The 11798-nt window shown below is 51.0% G+C and overlaps 1 long non-coding RNA gene across 1 annotated transcript; it reads left to right on the forward strand.

Annotated features, from left to right (window-relative positions):
- The first annotated feature begins 1633 nt into the window (after nucleotides 1-1633).
- LOC113997185 lies at nucleotides 1634-11587 on the forward strand. The gene is made up of 8 exons (XR_003544021.2): nucleotides 1634-1859; nucleotides 3033-3141; nucleotides 3600-3778; nucleotides 5210-5398; nucleotides 5771-5935; nucleotides 6405-6643; nucleotides 8335-8463; nucleotides 10345-11587. It is a non-coding gene; the product is annotated as an uncharacterized LOC113997185 (long non-coding RNA).
- The last annotated feature ends 211 nt before the right edge of the window (nucleotides 11588-11798 follow it).

The following is an 11798-nucleotide window of genomic DNA, read 5'->3' on the forward strand; positions in this document are numbered from 1 at the left end:
AAGAACTGGAGTTTCTGGAGAATAAAACCTGGAAGTATCCCCCGGAAAATCCCCCTGGGTGGTCACTGGTCTGACTTCCACAGACCGGTCGCCTTGGCCAGGACGTCCCGGCAGTCCTGCCGGAAGTGCGTTTGCCCACGATGTAATTTCCATTTGATGCTGGCAAAGCCCTTCTGAGTGAGCGTCAGTCCCTGGAATGAGTGGACCAGGCTTCCAGGGCACTAATTCCAGGCGTTGTGTTTAAGGGAAGAGCAGGGGAACCTTTCTCTGGCCCAGAGGAGCTGCAGTGTTTCCCTCTCTGGAAGAATAAGAAATAAAAAAATAAAAACCAAACAAGAAATAAAAGAAAATGAAAAATGAAGAGAATAAAAAATAAACGAAATAAAAAAGGAAATATAAAATACAAAAGAAAATAAAAAAAATTAAAAGCAAGAAAACTAAAAAGGAAATAAAATAAAAAGTGAAATAAAAGAGAAAAAAAAACCTTGGGCACCCCGTTTACTTCCACCCCTCGCCCTCCGAACCGTAAATTGGGGGTCACCCCTAAAATGTGAGAAGAGGGCCCTGAAACGTGGGTGGGGGAACCCCAGGGACACGAAAAAGTGGAGGGGGAGCCGCGAAATGTCAGGGAAGGGCCCCAGAATGGGTGGGACCCCAGAAAAGCAGGTGAGGCGTCCGCAGTAGGAAAGCGAAGCCAGAGGGTCACGTGGTGAGGGTCCCCCAAGCTGGCGGCATCGGTGCATGCGCAGTCATTTGTGAGACGCCCGCGATCACGTGGTAATTAAGGGCGGTCAAGAGAGGGAATGACGCATGCGCGGTGACTCTCATGGCACTGCAGCGCCCCCTGCTGAATTTAAGGGCGGCACTGCAGCGAAGGGCCCTGCACACGCGCGGTGCCTGCCGCGGCTGTTCTTGGGAGTCTCGCGGGTCCCGCCCGCAGCGAGGGGAAGAGCAGCGGAGAACGGGGAGGGGGCGGCGGCCCTTCGGAGGCCTGCTCAAGGGGGCGGGGCCCGCCAGGAGGCGGCTGAACCAGCGGCACCGAGCAGGGAAGGAGCGGCCGCGCTGGGGCCTGGCCGGTTCCCGGGGCACGACGGGACTTGTGGTCTCCCGTCTCTCTCGGGGTGGGGGGGCGAGACTAAAATGAAGATTTTGAGGTGAAACCGTAGAAATTAGTGAGGGACATTCCTAGGGTAAAGTTGGGGACCGGGAGTGGGAGCGACCGGAATATTTTCAACGCCTCAGCAAAGATGGCACCCCCCGGACCTGAGGTCCTGCGAGGCCGCACAGAAAGATGGCGGCCCTCGGACCAGAAGTCCTCCAAGGCCGTACAGAAAGATGGTCCTCCAAGCCAGAAGTAAAGATGGCGCTACTAGGACCGGAAATGAGCCAGGACAACACTAAATATGGTGGCGCGAGGCCCCCTGCCTCAGAGAGGCGTCTATCCTGTTGCCTGAGCTCCACCCCGACCCGGACCTCCACCCCGCGCTCGCAGCGCCGTCTCGCTGCGGTGCTTCCCGCTGTGAGGACAGGGCAGGGCTCTCGGCGGCGCCGGGCTCTCGGCGGCGCCGGGCTCTCGGCGGCGCCGGGCGCCGGCGGCAGGCACCGGAGCGGGCAGCCCCGTTTGGGGACGCTGCGCGCGGCTGACAAGCGAGGACCCCAGGCAGAAAGCGGACCGGCGCTCAGGCGGCTTCGCCGCCCCGCTCGGCCACCCCGTTCCGCTCTGCTCCGTTCCCGCTCCCGCCCCGCTCGGTCCCGTCGTGCGCTGGAGGTGCTGTCGGGGCTGCGCCGCCGCGTTCCCCCCCGGAAGCGACCCACGGCGGCAGATCCAACGTCAGGCTCTCCAGGAGATCGTCCCCGGGGTAAGCGGGGCCCGGCGAGGGCGCGGCCGCTCTTCTGCCTCTCCCGCGGCCATCGGGGACTGCAGGGAGGGGAACTGACAGGCAAGTTTCTTGCCTCTGGGCAGCCGCACCTGCGTGCCGCCGCGAGGAGAAGGGGCGGAGAGAGCGGCAGGCGGGAGGGCCATGTTCAGATGTGCCCTGGCATTGCAGTTCCTCGGGGAGGGTCTGTGCTGCCTCAGGTATAGAGGAAGTGTATCTTGCAGTACCTGCTTATTCACTGGTTGAGCTCGCAAGTGACACAGGGGGCATGAAATCCCAGGGCAACTGCACTTGCCGTGTGGGCTGCAGGGAGAAGCAGCTGGGGGGGTTTGCTCTCTGCTCGTTCCCCACCTTCCTCTCGGTTCCCTGGGACTCCAGGTAATCACAGCTCACCTTGGCTTCTCCAGGGGCCTCACTGAAGAGTTTCTAAGTGTGGCACTGAGATTTTCTGGCGCTGGAATTGATTGCTCTTTTAGGGCACGTCTCACCGGGCAGTCTGTCTTTTAACATTTGCCGGGGCAGGAGAATTGCAGAGGAAGAAAGCAAATGAAGACCAGAGCCTGAACTAGGAAGGCCCAGGCCTCTGGCGAGCCCAGGTCTTGCTGCTTGGTGCTCATTGTGCCCGGGGCCGGCCCCTGTCTACTCGGGGCTTGTTCCTCACCGTTGAGTTCCAAATGAGAGGGGAGCAAGAGGCAGAACAGCCCGCTGCTTCTGCTGGGGCTGCTGCTGGGGCTGCTGCTGCTGGGGCTGCTGCTGCTGGGGCTGCTGCTGCTGGGGCTGCTGCTGCTGGGGCTGCTGCTGCTGGGGCTGCTGCTGCTGGGGCTGAACTGTCTGCAGTGCCTGGGGGCCAGGCAGGACTTGGCCCCGATGCCTACATTGCTCTGCAGCGGCCAGGGAGGGGTCCCAAAAGTCATCCCCCCATGTGCTGTGCTGCACAGCAGGGGCTGGGTAGCCTGGTTCCTGGCTGGGGGACCCCGGGGGAGGCAGTGGTGGGGCTGAGGGGCTGCTGCTCTCTCAGTGTCTCAGGATTTGCCTTGGAATCCCAAAGCCTCTGCCTGCATGGGGAGAAGAGACAAAGGTGACTCTAAATTGGTTTATTGTGGAGTGTTTTGGTGCTGAGTTAATGCTCTTGGCTTGTTCTATGTCAATTCTCAGCCTCAGTCAGGGCTTCCCAGGGAGCGTTGCGGCTGCTGCTGGAAGGGAGAAATCCTTTGGGAAGCTGGGAGACAAACAGCAACTCTGTGAATTGCTCAGCTTTTCCTAGGTAAGAGCAGGTTATAGGAAGAAATGCCAATACTTCCGAAAGGCGACGTGGGTCTTGCAGGACGTTTATTTTTGTCAATCTGCGCTCTAGGAGTCCTTGAGGTCTTTGGGGGTGGGGGCAAGGGGGGGCGTGCGGCTGCAATGCCGCTCCCGGCCGTGTCCGCCAGGCGGCAACTGCGAGGCAGGGCCCGGCAGTCGGGGCGGGCTTGGAAGCGGCGCCTGCAGAGAGCGAGGCGTTGGCCGGGCCGGTGCCTAAAGTGCTCGGGGCCGCTGGGCAGGGTAGTGCCCGGCTGGCGGGTGCCCCGCAGAGAGAAGAGCCCGGCCCTGGGAAGGCAGGAAACTGGGCTTGAGCTGCTCTGGACTGCTGTGGGGATGGGTTTGAAGTTTTGGGATCGCTTGTTTCTGTCCCTACCTTCCCACTAAAAACAATAACTTAAGAAGTCCTCGTCTGGACTGCAGAAACCATGAAGCCTGAAGTTCCCGAAGCAGCAAGAGCAGCGACAGCAACGGCAAAGCTGCTGAGCAGGAGAAACCGAAGCGCTTAAAGGAACTTGCTGAGAATCAAGAAGCCAGATTTCAGCAAGTGACAGCCCTGAAAGGCCACGTGGAGCAGAAAAGACTCAGCGTTGGGAAATGAGGTGAGTTGCTGCTCGGGGAAAGTAGCCCATGATTTTTCACAAAATACAGTTCTTGGAACTCTGAAATTGCAGGTGATTTCAGTGACTCGCAGGACTTATTTACAGCATTCCAGGCAATGTTAATCAGAACCATTTCACATTTTGTGTTCGCCAAGAACACTCACAAATTACCTCGGACAAAATATACTTTCTTCCTATATTTTAAAGTATGCCGTGGAAGCACCCTATATTTGGAGCCTAGCACATCTGCTCTTTATTCCCAATGTGGGCTTTTCCCCTTGAATACCTTTGTGTACCTTTGTGTACCACGGTAACTGTTTCCATCCTCGGTGTCAATACCCTGCCCATTTAGAGTGTTATTTTCTTGGCCTGTAGCAAAGCTTAGCCCAATAGCCAGGTTGCCTTTTATGCCAGAGGCGATTTAATGGCCGCATATTTGGCGGCATCTTTCCTTCCTCGTTAGTGATGCCAGTCTGCCCAGGGTCAGGCTGCCACAGTCCGACTTGGGTGCTTGTAGCTCAGCACAATGATGCCACGAGAAAGATTGATTTCAGACTTAATAGCGACACGTCTTCTGCCTAGCTTTTCATCCTCTCTCTCTCCGTATTGTGCAAAACTTGTTGCCAGCCTGCCTCGCATGAAAAGATACTGGTTTGTTAAGGGGAAATATAAATATGTTGTTTTAGTAGGAAGCCTCGTGCTTTCCATCGAGATAAAGCAAAGGAGGTTTTCTGTGGGGAGAATCTATTTTCTGTTTGAGTTCTACTGCACAAAATCAACATCAGTTTAGAGGCCTATAAGGATGCCTTTAAGATCTTGGATCTTCAAGATCTTGGAGCATATGACTCTATTTCCTGGCACTGTCTCCGAGAGATCTAGTCTTGGCACTGGCTGGAATTCTTATTGATTTCTCAACCCTTTGTTCTGGGCTAGAACCGTTCTGGCAGTGGGAGCAGCTGATGACAGGTGCTTGTAATAGACCCTAAAAAACCCTCCCAGTCTGTGTTTAATGAAACAGCTTTAGTGTTTTGTTACTGGCTTCTTAGGGCTTAAATGCAGAGTTTGAAATGATGCCTTGTGGTTGAGTGAGTGTCTTCCTGCTGAATTCAGCAGGCATTCAGTGAATTTGGGCTTCTGCAGGTGAATTCAGTCTGGTGTTGTGGTTTTGTTTGTTTCTGTACTTGGGACAGTGAACCAAATGTTCTTTTTCCCTCTCCGTCAGTGCTCTGAGGAGACCAAATGTCCAGAATGGTGCTGGTGACTTTGCTTGTGCGCCTGCCGGGTAGAGGAGCAGGTTTGGCTCTGCACAGCCCTGCTCTGGAGGCCGGCAGGGTGCTCTCTGGGTGCCCTGCAGTGCTGCCCTGGGAGCAGAGCAGCCCACGCTGGGCTGTTCCTCAGGGCAGCTCTTGTGCTCTCTCTCGTCCTTTGCAGCGGAGGAGGCGGACCAGCTGAAGAGCCTGTTGCAGCCGAAGTGGCGCGAGCTGGCGCTGGACGTGCCGAAAGCAGAGGAACTGCCTGGGCTGCCAGAGATGCTGAGAAAGGGCTGACGAATTGGTGGTTACCACGACAACCTGTCACCTGTAACTGAGCTCCACCCACCCCGTGTCCAAGGAGCTGCAGGTAATGGAAAGCCAGCTTGTGACCCCCAACTCTTAAGGGCTTTAAAGACAATTGGGTCCTTTTCTGAGCTCGTCGGGAAGAAACGCCACTGCTCCCATTCCTGCCGGGCCCATGTGGCTGCCTGCATGCTGAGGATGGAGGGGTGATGGTACCGAGTTCAAGGGAAAGGGAGGAAGGAGCACACTGTGCATATCCCTTTCCTTTCTGCAAATTTGGAGACTAACCAATATTTTCACTGGAGAGAAGACATAACTTCACTTTTTCAACGGCTTTTCTCTTTGTAACTGGTTCCCGTCCCCTCTCCTGAAAGTTCATTTGTTTTTCTTTTCCTTGCTTTCCCCTCCTGCCCCACTGCTTGGTGAATTTTTTCAGCTGAGGAACAAAGTGAAGCAGGAGCAGAAAGCCAGGCTGCAGCACCAGAGGGAGCATTGGAAGGAGCGCAGCTTGGAGGTGGCAGTGCTGGAGAAGCGTGTCAGTGAGCTGCCAGAGCGCCTGGAGAAGAGAAAGGCAACTCTGTCCCAGGGAGAGAATGTACCGGTAAGTGTGAGAGATGTCCTAACAACAACATAAATTTTGTTACCTGGACAGTCTGAAGTAAAAACTTGCTTGTGGGGGAGTTTGTTCAGATGCTAGACCTGTTGTCTTGATCCATATGTAGTGGAAGTCTTGTGTTATTAAAGTCCTTTTCATGGTACATTAGTGTTAACCTACTTACTCTTTACAGGCAAGAACTCTTCTTATGTTGTCATGGATTTTTTTTTTAAGGTTTTTGTTGATTTTTTTTTTTTTATTTGCTATTTCTACCTCAAGTTTATAATTTTTATTATAATATATAATAAACCCTAATTATATAGTTATAATGCTTAAAGCTTTTTCAAAAAAGCCTCTAATATTGAGGTATCATTTGCTACTTGTTTTGTCCTTTGTGACTTCTGTTTCAAGCTCTGGACAGATACTGCGGCATAAAATTCTTTACATTTTCATCTTTTTTTTTTTTTCCCCAAAGGTTTCTTCAGATGGAAATTCACCACAGCCAGTGGCTTCTGCTCCAAGGGGAGTGGCAGCAGTAGGTCCTTCTATCCAGTCCTCTACTATGCCACATATTGCTTCCAGACCTGAACTTTAGGTGAAAGCAGCATTCTCAGGTGGGACATGAGCCTTGCCAGGCAGCTGAGGGTCTGCTGAAATCACAAACTCCGCCCAACGTGGGAGCTGGGAACCGTTCACAAGCTAAAGCTCCTGCAGGTAAGAGCTTATGATTAATAGTTCTTATCCAGACATGTTTTGGTTCACCTAACTGCTCTGTTTTGGTGGTTTGGGGTTTTTTTTGTTTGTTTGTTTTTGAAGCAAAGAGTTACTTGCGATGTAAGTCTCGCTACTTGCAATTATTTTTTTTTGTGCCTGTGAATACATTTATAAGCAGTGAGGTTATACGGTTCAATGTTATAAATTAGGTAATTCTCTTAGTGAGCAACTGGAGTTGTTATACAGTGTGGACTGCAGAAGGATTTGCGTGTAAACTAATTATTTTTTTTATTTTAAAGCTCTCCTAAAAACTATACACCAGTGTGCGTTTGAGTTTCTAGAGTCAGTTTTGGGTCATACCTGGTAACAATCTGGTGCCTGGATTTAACAACTAGCAAAGCCAAGTTTTGTGATCATGCATTTTGGAAATGACACGTGTAAAGGATTTACCATTAGCATTGCAGGAAATATTGGAGGAGGCAGCTGATCGTAGCACAGAAATAGCAATAAAGTTACTGACTTGCTGCTGACTGAGGCTTGGCCTCTGCTACTTGGAGAGTTAATGGAGATTTGCTTGGCTTCTCCGTGGGTTTCTCCTAAGACAGACAGTTCAGTTCCATGAGAAAGAAGTGTAGAGAAAACTAGAGAGTGTCCTCTTTTGGGAGAAGACTCACTTTTCACCTGGGAGGGAAGAGAAACTGATTTTTCTCAAAAGAAAAAATAGAGAGTAAGCTCGTAGAATAATTCTGTTTATTTTTTTTTTTTGTCCCTCCCTCCATCTCCAGTTGTGGCAGATATTATTAACTATTGCACAAGTGTCTCTTGCTGGATTGGAGAATGGAGGATTGTTTCATTTCATTGGGTTTGCTGATCCTAAAACTACTGGAGTGGAATTTTAGCTCTAGACCAGACCAAATTTGAATTTTTGCTGGAGGAATGTATGGTGCTGAGCTATTTGAACTAAAACGTTGCTTCTTCCTTTGTGGTGTTTGGACACTGCGACTGCAATCTTAGAGAGACGTTTCGGTGTTTTGTCAGAATGAAGCTTTTCTCATGCTGCTTATCATTACCGTTTGAATTTCACAATACTCATTGTATTACGTTATTTAGGCTGTAGTGGAGAGAAGTTGGTGAAGTATTTAATAACAAATTGCAAGCATTTCCTTAGTGATTTTTGCAGACCTGCCTGTCTAGACCAGGGAATGTGAAGCTCAGCTGTAACGCAATCCCTCTGTGCACATTGAACAGAGGATTTTTCTCCTGTTTTGGATGTCACTGGCAGGGTCTGTCTGTGCTTTAAAGTATTGCGTTTGTCTTTGCACAACAGTGTTTTCCATGCTTTCTTAATGTCATGCCACTTTTAACTTACTGCAGATATTCAAAGAAAGTTTCCCGCTAGCTGGAAGGAAGGCAGTCTAGAGAAGTTTCCTTTCTGAATGCTCTAGGTGTGGGTGTGTGCTAGGACAAATACTTTTGCTGCTGCTTTGATGGTTGTCTCTGAACTTGGTTTGCATTCTCTTTAAAAACAAAGGACTGAAAATCTATAGGGATAGGATTTGTAGCAGTTCACCTGTATGTGATACTTGCATGCTGTCTAGACCTGTCTCTTGAAAAAAAAACTCCTACCTATAATAAGTAAATCAATAAAAACTGTCATTTCAGCTTAGTCTGTTCCACTTGTTCTCTCCTAGGTTCTGTGGTCACCTGTGCAAAACCTTCCCCATCTGCCCCTGACTGGAGTAGTTCAAATGCAGACAATCATATTGGTCAGGGATCAGCCTTGACTTCAGGAAAAGGAATTGCGACTAGTGAAGGACAAGGTATGTTCTTATGGGCTTGGCTGATCTTAAAATGTGGAGGATCTGAGCTGTGTGACCTTGCTCAGCCTCCAAATGCCAGTCTGGAGAGGCCCAGGGCACTGTTAGGATGTGCACTGGATATGCTTGACCCGCACAGGTGTCTGAATTCAGGGGATATGGCACCACAGAGGCACCTTTGTCATGTCCTCGATCTCTGCCTGAACTGGAGTGAAATTCCTGGCTGAACCTGGGCAGCTGTGTGATCCCACCCTGAAAGATCCAGTCCTGGGCAAGGAGGTTTCCAGTGGCACTTGGGTTTCCTGTGGGTGTCCAAGAGATCCTGTGCCCAGCTCTGATCAGTGGGACACAAGGCTCATGGGAGACATGTCCTTTCCTGCAGCAGCTGCACATGGTGGTTGAAGCAGGAAAAGCTCTAAAACGAGGAGGAAGGGCAAAGATCTCGGCCAAGCACAGGAGGTCTATTTTGAAATTACCATGCCCTCAGTAATCATTGTCATCCTGGGAATTTGTAACGATGATGTAAACACAACCTTATCATATTAGCAATGCAGTCATTTCTTCTGATATTGACCTCAAAGTTATTTTTGGGAGCTCAATTATAGGAACAAAGATTTCAGAACTGAAACAGGAGAGGTTCTGGCTGCACTGAAGGAAGACTCATGAGGCCAATCCAGCAGGAACAGGGCCCTGGGAACCAGTTGGTCAGTGAAACTGTGCAGTCACTGCTGGGGACAGAGGAGAAGGAAAGTCACTCCTTTGCCTCTTGAATATGTCTTTCCATTCTGTGGGTTTGTTTATTATAAATCACATGGTTAAAAAACCCAACCCCCTACCTTGGCAGGGCCTTATAAGGAGTGTTTTGCTGACAGCAAAACCGGAGCCAACCCAGCTCATTCCCTCTCCGGAAGCTCTGCTTGCAAGTGCTGGGCAGGCACATCCCCACTGCCAGGGTTTTCCTCTCCCCCACACACAGTCTGCACAAACACAGCAAAGAGCAGAGGAAACCTCTGGAATTCATTTGCTCCAGCCCCACTGCTCCAGGAGGGCTGATTGCAGGTGGTTGCCCAGGATTAGGTACAGCCAATGCAGCTGCTACCTCAGCAATAAAGTTTTGGGGGTGCATCTGTCAATCAGAGATGCTGGAAGACATCAGCAAATGCCCCTCATTCCTGGGAGCTGGGATGAGGTCTGTTCTCCTCTCAGGAAGACAAGGGTGGCAGGGAGCAGCCAACTGGACGTGGGGCTATTTGGACCTGGGCAGCTTTGGCTCATACATTGAGCAAAGTCATCCCAACAAGAAACTCCTGTGAGTGGACAAACCCTATGCCTCCTTTGCTGCTGAATCTCTCCTCTTCCTTGACATCTTCCCAGCATGGCCTAGAGCATGGTCTTAGAGAGCATATTCTAGAGAGAAGTGGAATTGCATTGGAACACCCTTCCCCCAAGGGAGGTTTTCAGAAGTTTAATGTGATTCTCTAAATAGACCTTGAGTTACTCCCCTGGCCAAAGTTTCTGCTCCCAAATTCCTGCAGAGCAATGGAGCAGCTGAAAGTGGAAACGTCCTGGCTCCTCAACCTGAAAACATCTTAAATTGCAGTGACCCCAAACCCAAGGGTGAGGCAGCTCTCTTGTGGAGCAGAGCTGTGCCCTTCTGGGGGTATAAGGATGGACAGCCCAGGGCATCTCTGCTGTCATGAGAGGTTTGTGTGTGAGCAGCTGAGTCCAGCACCCGCTGTCCTTCCCATGAGCTCAGGACAACTGCAAAAGAGAACACCAGGCTTAGGATTTACACATCTTCACTGCTGCCCTGTTAGGTTAAAACACACTTACTCAGATTGAATTTGTTCTTGTTGTTGTTTCCTTTCCTATGATGTTTCCCAGATCATCTGTGACCTGGAAGGGAGGAAAGACTCCAACAGAATGGCTTTTGCCTTGAGACAGAGAAATGAAGGGTTGGGCTCTGATCAGAGATGTTTGTCAGTCCTTCCTCCTGAGAGAGCCTCACCTGCTCTCCCAGCTCAGAGACCTGCGCCTATGAGAAAACAAGCTGTGCAAACCCTAACTGTGTCAATAATACAAGCCCATCCAGCTGTCGTTGATCTGCACAGCCAGAGAACTTCCTCCCTGAGGACACTGCTGTCAGAGCTGTGAGATCAAAGCAGGAGGGTCAGGCCTGGCCTGAGCAGCCAGATGGGTCCCCCAGCCCCCTGCAACCTCCCCCACAGTGTTGCCCTGGTTTGACCCAATGGCTGCATGTCCCTCAAAGTACAGCAGGACCCAGGGAAAGGGCGTGTGGAGCAGCTGTGCAGCAATGAGGGACAGAGCTGCTTTGGGGAGGGCAGGAGGATGATTGCTTCCTCCAGCTCCCATGGACCTCTGAGCAAAGGGGGCGATTTCCAACCCCTCTGAGGGATTTATATTGTGGGACCTGATATATGCTGGAGCCCTTTTGAGAGCAAGAGGTATCCACCTGGAACCACAAACCCACCCAAAATTGCATTGGGGAGGTGTCAAACAGGAGACAAGGGAGATTCAGGATGGAGCCACGTGGGTGAGAAGGTTTTCACCCAGCACAGACTCTGCAGGTGGGAACGGGGACAGGGGCACGGGGCTGAGCTGGGTTGCTGCCCCTCTGACCAAAACCCTCTGTGCCCGAGGGTGCAGGTGCCAGTGTGATGGCCCAGGACATCTGCAGCTCCCCAGGGGATGGTGAGTACCGGGATAGGTCCATAAATGGAGCTGTGGGTGACTGGAAATGGGAAGAAAGAGGGGCTTTGTGTAGACGGCAAAACTGGGTGAACAATTTGTCCTGCATTTTGAGGGCCTTGCCTTGGCATAGCTAAAGCACAAGCAGCAAAAGAAGCTGCGTAGCTAACATGGCTACAGGCTCTGAAGTTAGAACTTCAGAAAAGAAGACTCCCTGCCAAGGTCAAGGAGGAGTCTTAGAAAGCTAAACAAGTTTTTTCATCTCTTATGGACACCTGCGATGCTCCAATTAACACCGGACAACAAAGTATGTTTCTCTTATATATCCAGTGCTGTGTGAAGAAGAATCACGCATCCAGGTGTAGCAGCAGTATATAATAAACGTTCTTCTTCTAATAAACGGACATTTTGCCAACCATATTGGCCTGTGAGCAGTCTGTTCCGAGCCCCTCCACCAGTAGCTTTGTTCTTTGGGGTTGGTTTGTTTGGTTTTGGTTTGTGACTGTGAACCCCTGAAGAGGAAATTCTTCCCCGCCCAGATCTGAGACATTTTGCAGTCCTGAAAAAAGTAGAATTGTACCAGGCCATCCCTGTGCCATCTCTCCAGGTGACCTCCCAGTTCCTGCCCT

This window comes from Pipra filicauda, unplaced genomic scaffold (assembly GCF_003945595.2).
Source record: "Pipra filicauda isolate LSUMZ 115617 unplaced genomic scaffold, ASM394559v2 scaffold377_size797966_pilon, whole genome shotgun sequence".
Taxonomy (NCBI): domain Eukaryota; kingdom Metazoa; phylum Chordata; class Aves; order Passeriformes; family Pipridae; genus Pipra; species Pipra filicauda.